This window comes from Ursus americanus, chromosome 8 (genome assembly GCF_024610735.1).
Source record: "Ursus americanus isolate L20-20 chromosome 8, mUrsAme1.1.p, whole genome shotgun sequence".
Taxonomy (NCBI): domain Eukaryota; kingdom Metazoa; phylum Chordata; class Mammalia; order Carnivora; family Ursidae; genus Ursus; species Ursus americanus.
In genome coordinates, this window is record NC_142134.1 from 65,482,263 (window position 1) to 65,504,826 (window position 22,564).

A 22,564-nucleotide genomic window follows, 5' to 3' on the forward strand; every position below is an offset into this window, starting at 1 on the left:
CTGCTGTTGATGTGCAATGCAAAAACAAAAAAAACAAAACAAAAACAAAAAAAAAACCCAAAAAATGTGACCCGGTTATAATACGCAGACGTGCCATTTCAAATGTCATTTCAGCATCTACAAGGGAATAGGGTCTAAGTGTTAATGAAAGCAGAACCTTATTTAAAACATCCCCAGCTATTCAGAAAAGATACAGGAAAATGCCCGAAAATATTTGTGTGCTCTTCGAAGGCACCACCCCATTCTTATATCTTCTATTTAACGGAGTTCTCCAGTATGAGGTCCACACATTTGCAAAAATTTGTGTAATTCAGATTTTTTTGCCCGAGTTGTGCAGTCACATAGGAGAATTACAAAGAACTGGACCAACTTTTCACTTGGCTTTCGCTCTGTTTACAACACAATGAGAAGTGAAGCATTGAGACAATTTTCTGAATAATTCAAGGTAAAGAATTTGCTTTAATCTCTTTGATGTTCAGTGAAGACTTTTCTTCGGTATCTGCGTAGCTCCCTCATCGCTCTGTTTTCCTTTCTGTATTCAGAGAGTTGCATGTTGGCATAGATTTTGCCAGGGAGTTCTAGAAGGGATTTTTTTTTTTTTTAAATGAAGTGTAAAAAAGCATGCCTTTTGATCCTGAAACTGCAAACTACAATTTCCCCCCTTTCTCTTTTGTTTTCCTCTTCTTCTTGTGCTTGTGTTCCATCCCACCGTTTTCCCTTCTCCTCATTATTCCCAAAGCCGCCTGACCCTCCGTTAATTGGTTTCATTGAATTCAGTCTATCGAAATACAGTTGAATTCAGAGAAAATTCTGTTTTGTTTCAGTTTGACTGAATTGTTTTCTCTTTAACGAGTTGTTTTTGCTTTGCGGCAATGGAGCTAAGTAGTGGGCTTATTCCAGGCCTTTCCTGGCAGGCAAACAGACCTGCCTTCTTCCACTCATCCCGCTGGCTGGTTGCAGAATCTCAGCACCCCAGCTCCTACCAGGCTGGGGTGCTGGGGGTGGAGAACAAACAACTGGGTATTTTCAATATGATGCATAATTATGTATCCACTGAATGCAAGAGGTTGTATAAAAAAAAATCAGGTCAACAAAATTCAACTAGTAGGAGTTTTGTCTCAGAGCATTTTATTTGTATAGACAAGGCTACTCAGGGCAGGAAAAGTGCCTGCTAAAGGACACATTTTTTTTTACTTGTCTGATCAGCCGTTTAAAATAATACCCACGTGAAAATATGTCAGTCTTATTTCTCCCTCCAAAGTGCTGTTAATTTAATTATTTTTAGATAGTGAGCTAAAGTGACATTCTTTTTTTTTTTAAATCAGAGCTTTATTAAGGTGTAGTTAACATACAACAGGCAGAACACATTTAAAGTGTGCGATTTTATATGTTTTGACATATGTAAAGCAGCGTCAGTCCTGAAATTCCAAAGCATTCTTAATCATCCTTGCTTTAAATTGGCTATGCTTATCCTAATAAGACAAGGCTCTATTTATTTATACAAACTAAATGTTATGGTAGAACCTAGAACTGGAAGTGAGCAGATTAGAGATGATATAATAAAGTGCATTCGTTTTACAGATAAGGGAACTGAGGATCAAAGTAGCGAAGTCTCTTCAAGGTTGAAGATGATTTGAGATAGAGCCCAGGCAGGTTTCCTGGTTTTTAGTTCTGTGACAGTTATGTATACCCATCTGTCACTTTCACTCTTGACAGTAGGAAAAAATATATTTTATATATGTGTATTTTATATATATTATTTATATACATAAAAAAGGAAGACAAAACTTTTCTCAATTTTGTGTTAAAGGCTGATTGGAATGTAAATTTCTTTACACTAAATTTACTAGGAAGTAAACTAGAGAAAAGCCCTCAGACCCCCTTTTAATTTGTGTGTGTGTGTGTGTGTGTGTGTATTTAGAAGGATACATTCCAAGGAACAGGTCATGGGATGCCCATACCCATATTGGCAGGAGCATAAAGAAAGACTTATCAGGTAGGACTTGATTTTTTGCGGTGGTTGTTGTTTTGCTTGTTCATAAACTTGGGCTGATTGAGTTAAAAATACAATATTCTCGGGGCGCCTGGGTAGCGCAGTCGTTAAGTGTCTGCCTTCGGCTCAGGGTGTGATCCTGGCGTTCCGGGATCGAGTCCCACATCGGGCTCCTCCGCTGGGAGCCTGCTTCCTCCTCTCCCACTTCCCCTGCTTGTGTTCCCTCTCTCGCTGGCTGTCTCTCTGTCAAATAAATGAATAAAATCTTAAAAAAAAAAAATACAATATTCTCCAAGAAGCAAACAAAACATGAAGCAGGACATGCAGATCCGGTGTCCCTACTTCTCGTTTTCATTCTTGTTCTCAGGTGTTACCATATTCTTTGTCCAGTTTTGCTGCTGACCCTTCCTCTTGGGACAAGGAGCCTGGCCTCAGGAGGTCATCTGAGGTTTTAAAAATCACAATTGGGACCTGGCCCTGCTTAAACTCTAAAGTCAGCTCTGAAAAAAAGCAAGAAAAAGAGGAAGTAAAAGTAGGCCTGTTAAATATGTTCTTTCCGGTGAAAAATGAGCCATTATATTTGAATGTCCGCAATCTGAACAATTGAAGAAGCACCATGTATGTCTTTAGGTGGAAATTTTCCAACCAGGAGACATGAAGTCAGAGGATCAATATTTTAGATGCTATGAAATAATTCCTTTCTATATTGTGTTTTGTTGCACACAAGATAACTTTTTTCTGTCTTTTCTTTAAGTTTTAGCTTTAATCTTTATAATAACTCCTTACAGGTCACCGTGACATAATGTCAAAGCCTTAAGTAAGCATGGCCCCACTGTGAATGCTCAGATGTATTAATGTGAGAAAATAGTGATTCAAAGAAGTTCGAGAAAGTATTTGAGGTAAGAAAAAACATATTCGGGGGCGCCTGGGTGGCACAGCGGTTAAGCGTCTGCCTTCGGCTCAGGGCGTGATCCCGGCGTTATGGGATCGAGCCCCACATCAGGCTCCTCTGCTAGGAGCCTGCTTCTTCCTCTCCCACTCCCCCTGCTTGTGTTCCCTCTCTCGCTGGCTGTCTCTATCTCTGTCGAATAAATAAATAAAATCTTTAAAAAAAAAAAAAAAAGAAAGAAAAAACATATTCGGAGTATGTTTTATAATACCACCCTGAAGTATGGCATCCCCAACATCTCTGTTCCTAATGTATCATTTTGTGACTTTCCTGATTGCAGGGACCTTGTCTTTCCTCTTTACTGTTATATCTGCAGGACTTTGTACTTTGCCTGAGTTGAGTCCTCAGTAGTTTTAATTAAATGAATGAAGAGTCAGATTAAATAATTTCCAAGCCACTCTTAACCCAATGGTGACTTAATTGGAAGACTAATCACCGGGGACAATAACACATCAATCTAGTTTGGCCTGTGTTCCGTCTTCCCACTAGCTGACTTCACAAATAGTAATTGAATATCTTCTATGGCCATGGAATATTCTAGATAGTGGGGTACAGCCATGCACAAGACAGGCAAGATCCCTGCTCATTAAGAGCTGGCATCTACCGATGAAAGATGATGAATGAATTTACAAATAATTCTAGACAGCTCTATATACAAATTAAAATACAATAGTAAGATGGAGAGATGGATGGGTCTCTGGGTCTGGAGGGTGAGCAGGGATAGTCAGCCTGAGTGAGTCCCATTTGAGTTGACAATGAGAAGAAAGCAGTCATGGGAATCTCTGTGAGTCTTGTGCCCCAGGCCGAAGGAATAGTAAGCAAAAAGGCTTGAGGTAGGAATATGGTGGAAGTATTCAAGAAACAAAGAAAAGGTCAGTGTAGCTAGAATGGAGTGAGGAGCGGAGGAGTCACAGGAGGCGAGGCTGAAGAGGAGAGCCAAGGCCAGACCATGGCGGGCCTTGGGAGTCCACTGCCTTTTTGCTTTTTCTAGCTTTAAATGAGGCTTCCTTCATTAAATACCAGGGCTTCTGATTTATATTTTTTAAGTCTACCTATAAAGAAAGGATTTTAAGTAAGACACAAACAAAGCTATTATTTTTAATGCTTCTTGAGGAATTATGATATTGGGAGATGGATCAAAGAAACGGGTCACTATCATGTCCATATAAGCAGGTGGATATTAGGATCTTCCCTCAATGAGAAAGTATTTGGTTATGACAAGGGTGGCACAATTTTAGAGGCAGATGCCACATATTTTAGAGTTTGAGGGTCAAGAGGCAACATTCTGGATATCATGTAGGTTCCTACAACACTTGCGTGTGTGTTGTAATAACAAATAACATGGAGTTTATCGTTTTAACCATTTTTGAGTGTACAATTCCTTATATAGTTATTTATAATACAACCATCTAAAAACATAAAAACTTTCTCAGCTCTTGGGCCATGCAAAGCAGGCAGTGTGTCGGAGTTAGGTGTGGGCCCTCATTTGCCAACACCTGGTTTACAAAACATAAGAAATACCCTTTTAGCAAAACAATTGACATTGGTACAAAAAAAGTATGATGTGTTTCGAATCCAAATAACTTTTGGCTTAAGCTGTAATATGAAAAACAGTGAGATGGTCCTTTTTTACTGAACAGATCCTATTAGTTTTGTACACGCCAATTTAATAAACATTGTTTGATGAAGTTCACAGCATCCATATTGACAAATAGAGTGGATGCCTGTGACTGGTTACATTTTATGCGTCACCCTGGCTCGGTTACAGGGCTCATTGTTTGGTCAAACTCTCATTTAAATGTTGCTGTGGACATATTCTGCCGATGTGATTCCATCTCCTGTCAGAGGGAAGAACCTTAATGTGAGTGGGCCTTGTCCAGTCGGTTGAAGGCAGTAGCGCAAAAACAAGTTGCCCAGATAAGAAAGAAGTTTACTTCAAATCCTGCTTGAGTGTCCAGCCTGCCAGCCTGCCCTACTGACTTCAGACTGGCAAGCAAATCCCCACCCAGTGATGTGAGCCAATTCCTTAAAACAAATTATATAGATAGACGATGTATTCATACATGTAATCCTACGTATGATATAGAAATGTTTATTATATATAATACATTGTGCATATTTTGTATAATATATAATATGTATATTTGTTCTGTTTATTTTCTGGAGAACCCTGGCTGATACAATGCCCTTAGTGTGTTTTGAGTCTGAGAAGATTAAAAGTTGCTGTGAATTTTAGCATAAGTTCCTACTATTTCATTTTTAGTTCTCAAGTTTTAGCTTTACCATCGAAGATAACATAAATATGGTCTGGAGGTTATAAAAGTTTCCAGTACTGAATTTAGAAAGTGGCCAAAAAAGTTGGAGAGTGACAAAACTATGATTTTTTTTTTTAAACCTGACACGCCACATGTTTGCGAAAAGCCCTCAGTCTACAAACAGAATGTACAAGTGTTCAGCGATTGGATTCATTCTACACATAAGTCTCTATTTGCATGTTTTCTCCTTTGGCCTTGTAAATAACCCAAATAAATCCTCCTAGTATACTTTTTGGGAGCTCCTACTCTCAATTAGTAATAGAATGCCATAAAGTGGCTAGATCTGTTACAGAGAGAACTGTTCTCTCCTCATTAACTCATCGCTTCACAGAATTCAGTGCCTAGGGGAACCCTCGTCTTGTATCAGGGCTTCAGGCTGTGTGATTTTTTTCCCCAAGAATTGAATGATTGTGCTATTGGGGAAATAGCATCATCTGTGACAGATAACTTCTTTATTGGGGAAGGGGAGTAAGAGTGACTGTAGCACTGATATCATACTTAAAAACCTAAGGGGGTAGAAAGGTGATAGTGGGTAGTGCCCAACACCTGTCCATAAAGCTGATGATTCATCACACCCAGATAATTTTGTGGGAATAATGCATTCATTGTGTCATGGCCGCCAACTCGTCTCGAGTTTAATAGCTCCTGCAGACCCACGGTGCAGGAGAAGCCTCTGAATTAAGATGATTCAGTAGGTTCCAATTCATCCTAAATAAGTGGCTGTCTAGATAAATGAAGTTCATCAAATTGCAATGAATACCATATAACAACCTTGCTGGGATTGCATGCCCCTGGGACACGGACCGTGTCTAACTGCGCGCTCGGCCGCCGCGCCTGTGCTAGTGCATTGCGGTCCGTGTGCAATAATAACAATATGACAGTGTGTTTGCCCCGAGTCATTTTATTTTTTATCAGCAGAGTCAATGCTTTAACTACATCAATTAAGTCACTTAAATGCAACCAGTTAATGGAATGCCCTTATGGAACACAGCCTTGGAGTCATTTTTTTAAAGTAGCCGCAGAACGAAACAAAAAATCAGTATAAATTATATCTTATTTAGTTTATTAAAAAAAAAAAGACAACCCTGATTCAGGTTTTATTTTAATTAACGATCTATATTGATGAGGTTGCCACAGCCCGGCAAGGTTCTTTTTGCTTAGTGACTTTTCTCTAACACACTAGGGACACCAGGCCAGTGACACAGTGGGGTAAGAGGAGCGGAGCCCTTGGAAAGTGACCCTGGGTGCTCACTCTGGAATGCGTGGCCACTGAGCTAGTGGGGCCAGCTCGCCCCTCCCCAAAGTGGTGGGCAGGAGGAGGGACTGCGCTCAGATTTACCTCTCGTGGGCCAGGCCCTCCTTCCTTCTAGTAGGGGAACTGGATGTTCTCATGGCGCTAGAGACTCCAAGGGCGTCTGCTTGTAAACATCTGGTACCCGCATGCAGACCATCTGCTGGCAAGACGCCTGTGCATTCTCCGTACGCAGGATTGCTTTCTCATATCTGCCATAAAAATAGCGAGTGAGGAGTGGGGCATGGTCCGTTCCGTGGAAGGCAGATCTGCACCCCGTGCACAGCCACGTCCTGGTTCTGACCTAACTCTGTGGGGTGATGGGAGGATCAGGTAGACTCTTGTCTCCCCTGTCTAGCTAACCCTTGGCTGATGTAAAGTTGCCCCATTTCCAAATATGCCTGCTCCTTAACCTCTGTCGCATGACATTATGGAATCCATTGTGACTTTCATTGGCAAGATGGGGCTGACCCACATGAATTCACCTTGAGCAACACACAGCCTCCACGGGCCTTTTGAGGCCTCATTCCTAGGAATCGTTTCCATTCCCATGCCCAGGGATTTCATTTCTTTAAGATGAAATGTGACCTTGGTCCCAGCTGAGGTCATCTCCTTAGTATAATTGTTTCCTCTAGGGCATCATGCTGCTTTGCCACTTAGAGTTGAGGAAGAAAATGGCCACCCCAAGGATTCCTTCTAAAACCTTCCCTCACCACACTTCACTATCGACACGGGGCATGGCTCTCCTGCAGTTTCTTCGTCCATTGGTTTCCCTAGTGTGACAAGCTGTACAGTCCCCTTTTGTTTTCTTGCCATGGGGCCACTCCTGGGCCCCAAGACAGGGGACCAAGACTGTGTTTTCTGTCTTGACATATCCAACAGGAAAACGGAGTTTGAAAAGGGGAATGTATTCCCTTCAGAGCCCAGATCACAACATTAATATATATTTATCTTTTATAAATGCATTTGTGGTGTGAAGGAAAAAACAATGGATTTGGGATTTAAGTGTGAGATTGAACCCCCCTCCACTATTTGGTAAATCCATCTTTCTGCTTCTCAGTTTTCAGATCCATGTACTATGTAGCAAGAAGTTAAGAGGATGGGGACTGACTGCTAATTGACTTCTCCTGGCAGGTTTGTGTAAGAAACAAGTAAGTTGCTGTACTGAGAATACCTTATAAAATTGAGTTGGATTACAGAGGTGTTTCTTAGTAGATGGTCTCTTAGGTAGAAGGGAGGAAGGGTATCATTCCCGTTAAATATATACAGTAACTATAACATAGAAAAGTGAAGTGACTTGACCAAAGTCATGGCTAGTGAGTGACAGGTGAAACTACAACTCACAGTTCCATCTTTGGCTTCCATTGTCTCCCCAATGCACTTCCCTTTCATTTCTCTCAAATTAAATATGGTATGATGCATGATTAGAAGAAAACACAAAACCGGGAACTACTGAGATCCTCGGGTTCTGAGAATTGCTCACTGCTGATCACATTCCACCACAGGGAGCGACCAGAAGAGGTCAGTTGTCTTTACTTAATCATTTTATTTTGAACAAGACGAGTTCCTTCCTATCTCAGGATTTTTTTTAATGCTCTTTACCACTTATACTTACTATCTCTTGCAATCAATAACATTCATTTATTCATTTATGTAACAGATATTTACTGAGTGCTTTCTCTGTGCCAAACATTGTTCTAGGTGCTAAGGATGTATCCGCATAGAAGATAAACAAGACTGCTTTCCTTCTTAAAGCTTACATTCAAGTGAGGAGAGATAGTATTAGGTGGAGATAAAGACTAAGAAGAAGTAAACCAAGAGAGGAAATGGGAGGGCTAGGGTTGGAGCTACAATTTGAATGAAATGGTCTAGTACAGATAACTGGTTCTTTGTGTTCCCTGGTATCTGAGAAGACTTTCCAGCCCCTTGCAGTTAGACTGGCCCACATCACTGGTTTGGACCAATGGGTTAGTGGTAAAAGTGATGTGGTTATTTCCACTAAGGGCATTTCAGAGAGGCTGTACATTCTCCACTGGCCATTCTTCCTCTGCCACTGAGGCCGTGGGAGGCTCCACGCTCCAGATAATGCTGGTAAAAGATGGCAGGTTCTTCATCAACCTGGTTCCTTCAGTAAGTGTGTGGGTTATAGACCACCTGATGAACCCACTTCAGACACCGAAAGTGAGGAAGAAATATATGTTTGTTTTGGTAAGCCAATGATATGGTGTTAGTTTGTCAACCACCCTTATTACCTCTCTCATCCTCACTAATACAGTTGGTTACACAAGAAATCTCTAGAAAGATGACTTTTGAGTCACTATCTAAATAAGGTAAGAAGGCAAGCAGATTTTTCACCTTCAGATTTCAGTCTTAAAATGATCCTTCATCACTATTTGCTTAATGCCACAGTCTTAAAACTCCATCAATATAGGGCTGCATTTTTTTTAAATTGAATTTCCAACATTGTAGAAATTCAATACATCTTTGAAAAATGAATAAACGAGTGAACAAATATATGAATGAATGAATTGCACAAAAATTGTTAGAACACAAAAAAGGTAACTATTACTATTATTCATTTAACATTTAATCTCCTTTTTTGTCCTTGTATATCTTGTTCTTCAAATAAAACTGATAATAGATATTTATTTAATTAGGCTCCTTTGACTGACAGTGATGTTAATTGAAAGATACATTTGGACATAAGGGAAACAAGAGTTATAGTGGAGCTGAGGGGCTGCTTATATGTCAGTTTTATGACTACTGAGGCATAGTTGATGAAAGCTAATAATGTCTAATATTTATTTATTGAAAAATGACTATGTACTAGTAATGCACTAAGCCTTCACATGTATTTAATCCTCATAATGGCTTTAAAGGTAGGTCCCATATTTCCCTGCGTTATAGAAGAAGAAACTGAGGTAGTAGAGAAGTTGAATATCTTGCCCAAATTAGCTAGTTAGTGACAGAGCTGGGACTTGAACCCAGCTACTCTAATCCCAGAGCTGAATCATTAACAGTTCTACCCTACGCCCTCTTCCCAGACCATCCTGTGTCTAGACGATCTGCAAGAAGTTGCAAGGTCCTCAGCAGAAACGTTTGTTGATCTTAAACTTATGCTTCGCCATTCATGTGATTCAGCTATTCTGAATACGTTAGTTTCTCTCTGGGTTTTTCTGCTTCTGTCACCATAAACCCATTTATTCTTTCTGTCTATGAATCTGTCTGAATTTTGCCACTTGGCCTGTAGTCTCCTTTCTCATAACCTCCTAGATCCTTCATGCTTTGGTCCTATATCACAGCTTCTGTCTGTAAATCCTTTCAGTTTCAATCTTTGTTACTGACTCCCTGATTCTTTCAGAACTCAAGCAAGAGTCCATTAAGTCTTGGAAGCAGGTCATAGTTAGGCACCATGCCAGGTTGTAATTTCTTGCTCATCTCATGAGTCACCTGTATTGGGTCTGGCTACCAATGGTGTGATCATCTGTGACAAAGGACGCTAAGCCTTACAGTAGGAACAATGTTGTCTAGGGATTTTCAGAGTTAAGGGCTTGACTGTAGCTCTTTACTGAGAAATGTTTATGGACATTGCAGGAACCCAATTAATATATGTACCATGATTATCTATGATGAGCCAGGCATCACATAAGACACTTAGACACGTTGGATAATATAATTATGATGCTTAAAGGTAGGCAGTACCATTATTTCTGTTCTACAGTGGCAGACTGAGTCTCTAAACTTGCCCAATGGCCCATGGCTAGAAAAGAGCAGAGCCACTATTCAGACTCTCTTGACATCTATACCACACTAAACCAGAAGGTTCCTTTGCACATGTTTATTTTACTTAAAAATCTCTGCTCCCTTTATACCTGAAATAAATAGAACACTTGAAAGTCACCACTACTGTCAATATTAGAGACATGTCAAATGCTGTCACTTAGCCAGAAAGCTCCTTCGGAGTAACTATGTAATATTATACAACATGACAAGCTCTTATCCACGGTGGCAACATTAAAGCCAGGCGCATGTGGCTTGTGCAAAACCCCAAAGCCATTAGTTGAAATCCCAGGACCAGAAGGCTGAAGAACTCACCACTGAACCCAATACAGTCTCAGCCCTGGAGAGCAGAGGCCACTCTGAACGGGTAAGTTATTTTCATTCAAGACGAAATGTGTGCCAACATTCAGCTTTCTGTTCTGGAGCTAGCTGGGCACGTTATCTTCTCAGTGTGGATTGGATGAGGGAAGTGAGAAGCAAACAGCAAATTCTTGGCAGCCAAAGACAGGCAGGCTGGGAGAGAGGAAGGGAGAAAAGCTGTCAGGGGACTGTGGAGGAGTCATTTGACTCTTGTGATGTTTTTGCCATTTTTCTTCAGTCATCAGCCTGCTGTTTGCAGGCTTCATATTTTCTTAATAAACAAAATGTTAGGGAGAATCATAAGAATGAAGAAGCTGGAAGAGGTCGTCTAATTTTCTACCATTATCCGGACTGTCAGTGCTATAGCCAGGTTTTTAGCAGTTAAGATACTTCTAGTAACAGGAATGTCCAACTTGGAAAAAAAAAACATTTAAATTACATAGATGATTAAAAATAATTCATAATTCTACATAACTCGAGGACCCCAAGTAAGAATAGACCTAAAGTAAGGTTGGCTACATTTACTTCTCTATGTTTGCTTTCTGTAGTGTTGGCTTAATCTAACAGTTGATTTTCTTTCTTTTTACAATATGGCAGCCAATAGTGTCCAGACTACATGTTTCCTGGTTCCAGAATAGAGACTACTACTCTCAGTAGTTCTCCCAGAAGAGCAAAGGATATTCTCTTCCAAAAGCCCCAGCCCAGATATTCTCTGGTCTCGTTTTCTGACCTTGAGTCACATGCCCAGTCTCAATCCAATTACTATGGCCAAGAGAGTGAGTTTTGCTGATTAGCTTAAGTTAATTGAGAATCACCCTTGAAGCTGAGAATGAAGCCATTTCATTCAAACTGCAGGCTAATGGTAGGGGGAAGGGTGCTTTTCCAGAAATCCTATGTACTGCTAGGGGAGGAAATATACTCAGGGTAGCCATAACAGATCCCAGGAGGCCCTTGTCAAATCTCAGATGGACCCTTGCAAGTCTTCTCATTGAGTTTCTTGCCCCTAGCCTTGTCCCTTTGGTTCATCTTTGGTACTTCCCCTGATGACAATCAAATAAAATGTAATTTTATTTTGCCAATGTTTTATTTCAAATGTAAACAGCTCAAATGGCATACCAGATCCTTTATGAACCTTCTAGATTCTTTTCCAGCCACACCCCACAATGAACCAGGTGAAGTTCCCTAAACATTTTTCCAACCTTCTCCAGCTTACTAACTGTGACTCTTTAAACTTCAGCTCAATCATTTCCCATGCGGGGCCTTTCCTGATCTTACTATCTTGGGTTAGTTTCTCCTACTCTGTCCTTTCAAGGCAAATCTGAGTTTACCCTCCATCACAGAAACATCCTACAGTATGATTTGTTTTTTCTTTCCCTCCTAAGAATGTAAGCTCGTCAGAGGAAAGATCCAGAGCTCTGTATCCTTAGATCCTGGGCCCTCCCATAGTGTACTGTAAGCACTGTCACATAATGCATGCTTACTGAGTGCTTATTATTTGCTTATAAACTCTGCTGGGTGGTGTCGCAAGGAAACAAATTCAACTCTGGTCCATACTGTCTTACAGCCCATTCACTGAAAGAATAAATAAACAATAAGTAACAAAATGTGAGAAGGAGTATGAGGCGTCTTTCAGCATCCAGGAGGTATATTGAAGAGAGCATGGAACTCATCTCCGTCTATGGGACCTCATTCTCTCTCACTCACTCTCTGAACTACATTTGCATCACCTATAAAATAAGGAGCTCTTTGAGGCATCTGGCTGGCTCTTGATCTCAGGGTCACGAGTTCGAGTCCCATGTTGGGTGTGGAGATTACCTAAATAAATACACTTAAGAAAATAAATAAAATAAGAAGCTCTCCAATGCTTAATACTTTTTCTTAAAGTTAATTATTTTTTTAACTACATTCTACCTAATCTTTCTTCCTTTGTTTTCCTAACAAATAGAAAGGGGAGAGTTGTTTTCACCCTAAGGTATTTGTGACAATACCTGGAGGAACAGCAACCATGTCAATTCCTATGAACATCTAGTTGCCATTACTTTAAGCAAGTAAGTGTTCAACAGTGGATAGCTCTTCCCTGGAATACTGGTTGATTTTCTTGGGTGATAATAGAGAATCATATTTAATACCAACTACTGATGCCAAGCCTGAAAAAAGAAGAATATTATATTAAGTGGAAATTTAGTGAATTTAGTACCAATCTAAATCTTGCCTTGCTCTTTTGCCAATGTTTTATTTCAACTTACTGCCAAATAAACTTGCACCTGATTTTTAACTAATATTTAATGTTGGAAAGCTCTAGGGACATAATTTGCACTAGTAGCAATGATACATTAACCTAATTAATTAAAAACTAGCTTATAATTAAGAAAACAAGTGAACAAAGGACATTTTTGTGATGCAGTGGCCTCAATTTATTGTCATCCTCCTCCCTCCCCCTTTTTTTATGCTCACTTGCTAATTCTCAGGATTCAGTAATCTGCACTGGGTATCCCAGTCATTAGTATGAATTAGCAACATGCTATCGTAATTCACTGAAATTCACCAGAGACAGAGTTTTGATAAATGGAGAAAGGTTTTCACAGAGATCAGTGTGGTGAAGCCAATTTATAGGAAAACTAGGTCCCTTTGGTAACTAGGTCTGTTTCCTTTTCCCTATCCTGCATTCCCTGCCATCTTATAAAATAAAAAGATAAAATAAATGAAATCCTTAAAAAATCACTATATCTGAAACTAGGTTTTAATAAACAACATTAATAAAGAGTTTGCATGATGAGAGTAAGGACTTCTAATCAATCCAGACAGATAAGATCACAGTCCTAATTGCATTGGCTGTTACTTCCTTTTCATTTACTTGTACCAAATGGAAAATAAAGTCTTGAGATGTCTACAAATGGAAATTAAAATAATGGTTTTCAGTGATAATTTGATAGGAAGTAATTGGCCACCTGAAGAGAAAAACCCTCATCGTGGAAATAATTACAAATAATTGGTTACTACAAGATTGGACTATATTTGATACAATCAGTACAATAAATACTCTTAACTAAAGATGCCAACATGGAGGTTGGGGGGGGGGTGTTAGAAACCATGTAAATTGGAGACAATAAAACACTTTGTAGACTGACTAGTCTCTGTCCACCTTTGGCCCATGGCTATGATTTATTTGGCCGACAAAATTATTTTGAACTGTATTTTAATTATCTATCAATACTTACAGATGGAGATTTTGACCAAATAAATCAAGATTTATAGATTTTCTTTTGAAAGAAAAATTGAAATATTAGACAACATTAGGCTCTTATTGCCACAATTGCAGCAATCCTGTGGGACTAGAATAGATTCTGGAGCCACCCACAGGCCCAACGATCCACCTCATGCAGATAGAAGCCCACCCAGCCCTTGAAGATGCTTGAATTTATGACTCCAGATCCAAATAATATCTTGTATTTATATAAAACTCCTCAGTTTTATAGTATGTTCACTTTTCTTGATCCATACAATAACTTATGGAATAAATACAGTTTATAGAAAAATAAACTGAGGATGTGTTTAAGAGGCTCACCCAAGGACACAGTCAGAAACTGAAGAAGCCAGGACATGAATCCAAGTCTTTTGGCTCTTCTGACATTTCTACTGAGCCCTGCTAACTCTTGTCCAAGATCAATTATGAAACTCTTCATTGGAGTAATAAATGCACTCAGATGAAATAAACACCCTCTATTTGGAGCCTCAAGTGCCAGCATTGATATCTCAGATGCAACAATTTGTTTTATGTGAAAAATACTAAACGGCCAAGAAACAAGATATCTGACCCAGAGAAAAATTTCTAGGAAGTTTCTTGGGATCATTTGTTTAGACAGAAAAATAACCAGTTTCAAATTCCCACACCTAAAACTGAGCATATGCATTTTTTCACGTGGTGGAATATATATCTATTTCTCACTAGGTACTTGATTTTTTTCCAACTTATGACATTTTACTTTGATCTGTTTTTTGGGGAGATCAGAACCTTGGGAAAGTTGAGTACACAATGTTCTAAGTAGAGCCTCCTATAAATAAAAGTATGTGAAAGATGACATAAATAGTAATTTGGAATCTTTAGAAATTTCTGAGCACATTCTCAGCAAACATGATTGAATAAAGGAAACTTTGTGTTGAACAATTTACTTGTAGGAAGTTTTTATTTGGAATCTTTTCAGGGTCCGGTGTTACCACGCGTGCAGTGTTACCTGGGCATTGGTTGTGCTATTACTTAACAGGATTTATTCCTGATTCAAATTCATGATTCAGAAATAACATCTCAACAACAATGTCTTCATCTCTTTATTCATTTTAAGACCAGGGTGAATGAACATCTCCATAGCAAAATGGATATGAGTAAACAATTTTTAAGAGAATATAGGTAAATGGCCAATAAGCATATGGGGAAAAGAATTCAGCCTTACTAGATAGAAAGAAATACAAATTTATAATATGCAATTTCAACCAAATAACAATGATATATAATTAATTTCCAACTGAATAGGCAAAGAATTTTAAAATTATCATGCCCATTGCGTCCAAAATTTTGGAGAAACTGTTATCCTTAATGCATCATTGGTATGAAACTTTGGAGCAAAAATAGTACTTGTATCAAAACCCTTTAAAATGTAGAAATAGTTTAAACTGGTGATAAGATTACATGATTTAGAATTTATCATTTGAAAGTAATTAAGGGTGAACACAAATATTTATTTATGAGGATGGCAATCATCACATTGTATTGTATCATTAAGATAAAATAATAATAGATTGGAAGCACATGAAATTCTTAAGTATAGTGTATCAGATTAATTATCAATTACCCATACCCTTGAATTGCCATGCAGTCACTGATATTGTAGGAAAATATTTAAGGATACAGAAATATGTTCCAAGTGTAAGTGAAAAAAAAAGTTTCTGAAGAGGTAGAACATATGATGCCATTTCTGTGTCCACACAAACACTTAAAGTTAGAAATGGATGGTAGGGGGCGCCTGGGTGGCACAGCGGTTAAGCGTCTGCCTTCGGCTCAGGGTGTGATCCCGGCGTTATAGGATCGAGCCCCACATCAGGCTCCTCTGCTAGGAGCCTGCTTCTTCCTCTCCCACTCCCCCTGCTTGTGTTCCCTCTCTCGCTGGCCGTCTCTATCTCTGTCAAATAAATAAATAAAATCTTAAAAAAAAAAAAAGAACTTTAAAAAAAAAAAGAAAGAAAGAAATGGATGGTAGGATGCACTCAAAGATGTCAACCAGCCTATCTAGGTGATGGTAATATGGATGATTGTGTGTGGGTGTGTGTGTGCCTATTTTTTTTTTCAAAATTTGTTTAAAAATGTATGTGACTCATATAATTAATAAAAATAGAATTGAACATTTAAAAAACTACCTGAATATTATTGTTTCTTGGTAAATTCAATAAATTCCATTTAAATGGCACAAGCTTATATTATGTTGATTCAAAATTATGAGGGATTATTCAAAGGTAAGCGGCTATCACACCTTGCTTGGACCACCATAGTATATTCCTAACTGGCCATGTCATTCCACTGCTTAAAACTCTTCAATGGCTTTCCAATGCATTAAAAATAAAATCCCAATTGTTTACATGACTCTATTAGACCTGGTCCCTTCTCTGACTCTTTCATCTTATCTCACACCACCTTCCTTCCCTCCAATCACAATCACGTTGTTTCTCTAACAAACTAAAAATCTTTGTGCCTTAGAGACATTGCACCTGCTGTTCCTCCCTGGCATATTTTCCCCTTTCTCTCCCTACCCCAGGCTCTTTGCATGACTGTCTCTTTCTCACTTTTCACATCCCAGCTCAACTGTTACTTCCTGAATAAGGAGTAGTTATCTTCTGACAAAAACCCTCCGTGGCATCAACCTGTCTTACAGCCTTTAGAGACCTTTTCATTACATCAAATTTTCTTGCTTAGTTACTGTTTCATAGTTATTTAATACTGATTATTTCTGTAATATTGGTTTCTTTCCCTCAAAGTGTAAACAGAGATATCTGCTTGGTTCATTCACTATTACATTTCCTAGCAAAAGAAATGTGCTTTGTATGTTGAAGATCTTTAATAACAACAAGAAATTTTGCCTCTGGGAATAGGAGGGTTTCTGTGAAGGGACATATCCGTATCCTTGGAAAGAACAGGAACTGAAGGATGGCTCCAGATGCAAGGTGAGGACCTCAAGAGCTGGAGGCGGGGACGTCTGCCCTTTGCCCAGGAGGCAGTGTTGTCACTCATTCCCCTCTTCTCATTTCATCTCTATACTGACATCTATTTTTTATGCAACTTTCTGCAGCTTGGGTTGCTGACCCTCTACTAGTTCTGTATATTTTCCTTCCTCCAGAGTTTCTGCTGACTCATTTCTCATAATTTTGATTTGCATAGAATTCCTCAGAGTTAGAGATTTCTATAAAGTAAAATGGCCACATCACTATTTTGCTGCTTATTTCATGTATTTTAAAGTACCTTTATTAACACCAGTATTAATTCCAGTATTTTAATAAAAATTGAAATGTGATTGCTATCAGCTTCTACATGAATATAATGCAAGCCACATATATAGTTTTAAATTTTCTAGTGGCCATATTTTAAAAAGTAGAGGAAAACACATGAAATTAATATCAATACTATATTTTATTTAAACAGATATTCCAAAATATTTTTTCAGCAAGTAATCTATATAAAGATATTGAGGTATCTTTTATTCTTTTATTTGCACTAAGTTCTTGAAATCCAGTATGACTTTACACTGATGGCAGATCTTGCTTTCGATAAACCACATTTCAAGTGCTCGGTAGCCATATATGGTTGGAGGCTACCGCATTGAGCAATGACGCTTCTACTTTGTATCAGATTCTGTTCCACCTGAGGGAAAACTAAGGTTATTCTGGCCTTTTGGCTAGAATATCCCTAGGGAAGGTGATTGAGAAATATGACCATCATTAAGATAAAGAACAGTGTTCATAGTGTTGAAAGAATGGCAGGGATGAGATCCTAAGAAATGGATTTGGTCTTATGAAGATAAAGGAGGAAAAAAGAAGGAACCAAGCACCAGGAGCAGAAAGATGGGTAAGCTTTAGGGAAATAGCTAGAAAGTTGTTCTGAGAAAGGTTCTCCACCTTTTCCCTGTCTTCTTTCTCTCCATCCCTTTACCTCCTCCTCTTACTATTTTCCTTAAGGCACCTGCTACCATTCTAAGCCAACCCTATCAGGGTCTCCAGAATTTACCAGGACCCCAAAGAGATCCTGATGTGTATGAAAATGATCAATGAACATGAAGAAAGATGTTTACTTCAGAAAGAATAATAAAAAACATTAACAAAATGCCTGGGAAGAATTTTAAACAAGGGAGGAATACAGCTAGAACACTCTCAGAGTACCACTTTGGTTCCATTAACCTCTTTGTGTACCTCTCAAGTTTTAAATGATTCAGATTTCAGATTTTTTTTAAAATAGTGAAACAATGATATCATAGAAGAAAAAGGCAAGTGTTTTAGTATGCAAAAGTATCATGATGCATTCAGAGGTGGGCTAGTAAAATTGGTATTACCACCGCTAATATCAGCTGGCCTCTTGTCTCAACTCTTATTCCCATTGCTCAATGACAAATTCTTTCTGCACTTCTTTATTCAAATTCTCTAATGAAAAAACTTTTGTCCCACATTTTACATTTGGCCAAATCATTACTTGCTGGCCTATTTCTGGATGGACAATTCTTGAGTCAGGTCAACCAGTAGTTCAACCAGCTGTGGTCAAGAGAGACAATGTGAGCCCCACAGAGCTGTAGACAAGTAGGTATAGTAAATAATATATATTTAGCAAACTTGGGCACAGGGCAATGTGGTCAGCTGCTTAGCTTTTTTCAAGGCAATACAGATTAGTATATGATAGCATGGGTTGGGGTAGGAGGGACCAGGGAGAGTCAGACTTCCTACGCCCAAATATTGATGCCACTGAGAAACAGCTGAACGTACTTAGACGACTTAATTGATCTCTGTGCAAATCTCCCATCTATATCACAGAGACACTAATAGTATCTATCTCTTGGTTGTTATGAGGACTGAGAAAATATATGAAAGTTATTTGAATAGAGCCTAGCATGTAGGCTAGTGCCATACGGTCCTACTTTTTCTTCTCTCATTCATGCAGAGCTAACCATATAACCTTGGCACACTGTGCTCTTGTTAATCTTCCCAATAACTATAACACTGGGTATTGTGAGGCAACCTGGGCTAAGGAAGTTTAAACAACCTGCTTAAAACCACACAGTTAGTAAATGTCAGGGAGTGGGACTTGAAATGAAGGCTGACTAATTTCAAAGGACATCTCCCCTGTTTTACTAGAACTCTTAGTCTCCCAAGATAGCATCTATAGCACAAGAGCTGAATGTTAAGAGTCACCATACTTTGGGGAATTTTATTTCAATGATAGGTGGTTGATTATCCCAGAATATGTCCTCAGCATCTTATTTGGTTTCCATGAGTCCCCAGTTCTAGCCCCGGTGTCCTATTCATTTATATGCTTAAGCTGCCAAAATGCAAGACCTATCACTGACGCTCCTGCACCTTTGGGTCCCACTGCCATCAAGCCATCACTGATGTGTTGAAAAGGTGTGTTCTGGTTTGCTTTGCGGAGAATGAACTGATGTCTCTTTGGGCCAAGACTGGTCACACTGCTCAAATAACATGGCTGTGGAACCCAGTCAAAAGCACCAAGCTCTCGCCCCAGGGACCGGCGTGATGGAAGAGCCGGCAGCGTTCCAGCCATTCTCCGCCTGCGCTGTAGTCTTGAAATGGTTTGCATGACTGTGCAGCTTGACCAGAGCCTCTCGGATTTGCAAAATATTTTCTGCCATGCTTTGGCTTTTTAAAAAAGAGGGCCAAGCTTTGAACTGTTTCCCCAAAGATTGACTTTGCCTTTGGAGCTTTGAGAAATAAAACACACACCTGTGTAGAAAAGTGTGAATGTATCCCATTTAAGGGTAGAGCCATTATAAACGTTGGTGCTGTTAAATTCTGAAAATCAGGACTTGGAAGGGAATGCCTCCTCTGCTGATTGCACTGTAACTGGTGCAGCTATAATAGGCCCCAGACACTACTAGAATAGCAGATATCTGTGTGTGACTACAGAGGAATATATAAGAAAGAAAAAGACAGATGGTGTACTTAGGTGCACTTAAGTCTGATTGCATGAGTTGATAATGAATGTTTAAATATGGCACTCCCATAAAATCAGATACCTGTAGACAATACTGGAATAACTACAGACTTGCTAGGCGAAAAAAAATGAAGTTGTGGATTCTAATTTTTGTTTTTGTCATTATTATGATTGTCTATTTACTTGTATGGGAATTTTCATAACTTTCTCTGAGCCTAATCATAAAACAAAAAACACAATCAGTTGCATAGAAAACAGGTTCTTAGAAATAAGAAGAAACTTAAAAGATTATTTTCGAATTGTGGAAGCTCATGGCCAGGTAGGTCAGATGGCAAAGGTCAAACAACTCAGTGACAGATTAAGGATTAAAAGCCATGTCCCCCATGTCCCTGCCATTCACTGTTCCCTCACAAAACGCCATGCTTTCTCTCCAGGAAGATTATATTAAAACATTATAAGCCAAGCAAGAATCATAAACCAACCACAACCAACATTGTTCAAAAGGGGATAGTCGTCTACCCCCAAGAACTGCTTTGGTTTACATACCTTATTGGCCCCAAACCAGATTAAGTAGGATTTTTGAAAACCTTAATAAAAGTTAGATTTTATAGTTTGCAAATTTGCACTCAATTTTCCTAAGGGGCTCCAATTTTAACACTATTCCTGCATTTGCTGTCCAAACAGTTTTTTTAGTGAGATTATTAAAATTACAAAGAATAAAAAGGCCAAGATTTTGTTTAGGTCTGACGCCACAGGATGACTCCGGCACCAAGCGGTGCCAGGGAAGGGTGCACACTTTACACGTGCATAGGGATGGCGAGGGTATTGAAGGAGCTAATCCCGATCTGAAATGCATGCTCCCCGTGGAAAGTAGACATCGATCAGAAGCTGTAAATAAATTGGACCTGGCACCTTAAGTGCCTTAAATGTTTGAAGTTAAACCTTAAATCGCATCCTTATTCTTAAAGGAAGCGGTTGAGCCTCCCATCAAAGAGACTGGTGGCATAATCAAGATGAGTAATGCTGCCCGATTCTGCAAGGACTTCATGATCTGAGTAGGCAAGACAGTCCCTGGCGCTGGGAGCACTAAAAGTCCACATGTCACTTATCATGAACGGGAATCTGGGTGGTGAAAGATGCACATACTTTAAAATCAGACCGTGCTGACATATATCGGGAACTTTTTGCATGGGTGGGAAAGCTTTCCAATCACCCTCAAAACCGGTCCACGTTGGGCTGTTGAAGATTTTGAAAATGGCTCAACAGAGAGCAAGGAAAAGGACAGCTGCACATACGACTTAAAATTAGTTACAGTTCTTAATATATACATTATATAGTTGTATAAACATAGCTATAAAATTATTTATAATTTCCACATGAACAGGGACATTTAGTAAACATATATTATGCAAATGTCAGCTCTCTAGCTTCCAAAGGGTTTCCTTTTTTCAACCCCTCAAAATGGCAAGGTGACTATTAGTTACGATTTGTGAGGTTGAGGTGAATGCTGTAATACTTGTACACAGTCATAACAGACTGCAGGAGAAGAAGCGATGCCCTCAGCAAAAAAGAAATTTTGAAAAGTTCTGGCAATCAGAACATGTGGAACCAGAATGACACAGAAATTAGAACAGAGAGGGGCACCCCTGGGTGGCTCAGTTGGTCAAGCCTCCAACTCTTGGTTCCAGCTCAGGTCATAACCTCAGAGTCCTGGGATCGAGCCTTGCCTTGGACCCCGGGCTCAGTGCAGAGTCTGCCTGAGATTCTTTCCCCCTCCCTCTCCCTTCTCCTCTTCTCCTCCTCTTTCTTTCTCTCTCTCAAAAAAATAATAAGTAAAATCTAAAAAAAAAAAAAAAAAATAGAGCGGAGAAAATCCTAACTATGGAAGTAAAAGCATTTCTTGCCAGTGTGGACCAGGAAACAGCTCAGCTCAGGATGAGGGTGCAGAGAGAGTAGTCAGTGGGGCAATTATGTCAGTGGGGAGTGTGAAGCCTTGACTGTGGAGGAGTTGGGCCAGTTATGCTCCTTCTATGATAATACTATAATGGCGGCCCCTTGCAGCAAATGACTCACCTAAAAATAAGAGGTGCTCCTGATGAGGGTTTCTAGCTGTGTGTCAGGCAGAGCTGGTACACCAGAGTATATGATTTCAGACTTTCATAATGAATAATAATAATAATAAAGGAAAAAAGAAAGGTAGGTCCACCCAATACTGAAAGTGTGAAGGCATTGACACAGTTCTCATGCAGAGTAAAGACACTCCATCTGTCAGGCATTGGGGAGGGGCGGATCAACCCACTAACTATAAGGGAAGTCAGCTTGCCCATAAATCCAGCCCACTAAGGATAGCACCCCACCAGTCCTCTCATTCAGGGGAGAAAAGAGAAGAGAGAAATTACAAATAAACTCACTTTAAATGAGGAACTTCACATAAGCTACTGAGAAAAAAAAAAGTTTAAAAAATATAATTTTAAAGGTGAGTTGAAAGGAATGATTTTTCTGGAACATATAAATGACCAAATTGATTCAAAAGGAGGGAAATAATCTTAAGAGACTGAAAATTATAGAAAAAAAAATTTAAAAGAGTCAAGATATCATCCTAACTCTCCACCAAAAGCAATAAACCCAGACAGATATACAGGTGAGAGTCATCAATATGTTATAAGCAAATAAATCCCTT

At 39.2% G+C, this 22,564-nt stretch overlaps 1 protein-coding gene across 4 annotated transcripts in view; it reads right to left on the bottom strand.

Annotated features, from left to right (window-relative positions):
* The window catches only part of LOC123775788 (cytosolic beta-glucosidase), an 889,125-nt gene that overhangs the window by 53,747 nt on the left and 812,814 nt on the right, over window positions 1–22,564 (bottom strand). The window contains exon 10 of one of the 4 annotated variants that reach the window (XR_015725385.1): window positions 10,644–10,841. The exons of 2 other annotated variants lie outside the window; for them this stretch is intronic. The gene's annotated coding sequence lies outside the window, so the exon portion shown is untranslated. Of the gene's footprint in view, window positions 1–585; window positions 10,842–22,564 lie in introns of those variants that run through there. One more of the 4 variants, XR_015725384.1, reaches the window with a different exon arrangement.